This window comes from Cebus imitator, unplaced genomic scaffold (assembly GCF_001604975.1).
Source record: "Cebus imitator isolate Cc_AM_T3 unplaced genomic scaffold, Cebus_imitator-1.0 Scaffold297, whole genome shotgun sequence".
Lineage (NCBI taxonomy): Eukaryota > Metazoa > Chordata > Mammalia > Primates > Cebidae > Cebus > Cebus imitator.
Genome location: NW_016107612.1, coordinates 2,261,099 through 2,263,191, shown reverse-complemented (window position 1 = coordinate 2,263,191; position 2,093 = coordinate 2,261,099).

The window sequence follows — 2,093 nt, the reverse complement described above, 5'->3', positions numbered from 1 at the left end:
GGTTGCAGTGAGCCGAGATTGTACCACTGCACTCCTGCCTGGTGACAGAGTAAGACTCTGTCTTGGGGCAAAAAGAAGAATACACGGGGCCACTGTCACTCAGGATCTTGTATTTGCCATTACAGAGTGATCAAGTAATCCTAAGCATCTCTGGTTACTAACACTGTTCAGGCCCTGGGGAAACACTTCTCCATCTCTTGCCCTATGTCCTCAAAACAAAAGGTGACTATATTTGAAAGCCAGGATAGTTTTATAGATTGTCCCAAGGTTGATGTCAGAGATGGACACTGTCTTCAACGTACAGGGAGGATTTAAGTGTAGAAATTAGAAAAAAGACAAATGAACAAACTCATCAAATCCTCCTCAAAAAGAATGAATACAATAGACGCTATGTCAAGCCATCATTTCCCATTAGTGTGACTTGTCCATTTTCTTGCTTTTCTTTGTGTTCCAATTTGTGTTTCCAGAATATTTATGATTTTATGCCAATTGCAGAAGCTGCACAAGGCAACTGAGGAATGTTTTGTAATATTAAGCAACTCATATGATTCATATAAATTCACATTACTCTTAAATTTCTGTAGATAGAGCTATCACTATAGATAAATATACAGATATACATACTATGGGCTGAACGTCTGTGTGTCCCCAAAATTCATATGTTGAAGCCTAAATCCCCAATGTGATGATATTTGGAGGAGGGTATTTGGGAGGTAATTGTTGTAAGCAGAGTCCTCATGAATAGAATCAATGCCCTTATAAGAAGAGATGGGCCAGGCCCAGTGGCTCGTGCCTATACTCTCAGCACTTTGGGAGGCCAAGGCAGGCAGATTGCTTGAGCCCACGAGTTCAGAACCAGCCTGGGCAACATGGCAAAATCCCATCTCTACAAAAAATAAGAAAGTTAGCCAGGCAGAGTGGCGCACACCTGTAGTCTCAGCTACTCAGGAGTCTGGGGTGGAAGGATTGCTTAAGCCCAAGAGGCAGAGGAGGCGGCTGCAGAGAGCTGTGTTTTTGCCACTGTACACCAGACTGGGCAATAGAGTGAGACCCTGTCTCAAAAATAAAATAAAATAAAATAAAATAAGAGATATGAAGTGATCTCTCCGTGTCTCTTCTGACTGTATGTGAGGATACAACCAGAAAATGGCCTCCTGTAAACAAGACATGGGCTCTCACCAGACACCAGATATGTCTGTGCCTTGATCTTGGACTTCCCAACCTCCAGAACTATGAGAAACAAATTTCTGTTGTTTAAGCCACCTAGTCTATAGTATTCTGTTATAGCAGCCTGAATTGACTAAGACATATATAAGTATGTAAGATAAGCCTTTCTGTGTAGACATAGGCTTTTTAAATATTTCAACTAGATTAACATCGAGTTCTAGAACAATGAATCTTTTATTTTGATGAAAATATTTAATAAAATTTAATTACATCTTTAAGAAATTAAATAGGCTGGACATGGTGGCTCAAGTCCGTAATCCCAGCAGTTTGGGAGGCCAAGGAGGGCAGATCACCTGAGGTCAGGGGTTCGAGACCAACTTGGGCAACATGGAGAAAACCTGTCTCTACTAATAATACAAAAAGTAGCTGGGCATGGTGACACATGCCTGTAATCCCAGCTACTCGGGAGGCTGAGGCAGGAGAATCACTTAAACCCAGGAGCTAGAGGCTTCAGTGAGCTGAGATCTTGCCATTGCACTCCAGTCAGGGCGATGAGAGCAAAACTCCTTTTCAAAATAAATAAATAAATAATACAGGACATTGAAGCTGAATGGAGAACTGTAGATGATCTTGGCTGCCTTCTTAAGAACATGCATCTCTGGGATGACAACTTCTGGCTGTCTCATAAAAGTAGAAAAGAAGGCCGGGCGCGGTGGCTCACGCCTGTAATCCCAGCACTTTGGGAGGCCGAGGCGGGTGGATCACGAGGTCAAGAAATCGAGACCATCCTGGTCAAAATGGTGAAACCCCGTTTCTACTAAAAATACAAAAAATTAGCTGGGCATGGTGGCGTGTGCCTGTAATCCCAGCTACTCAGGAGGCTGAGGCAGGAGAATTGCCTGAACCCAGGAGGCGGAGGTTGCGGT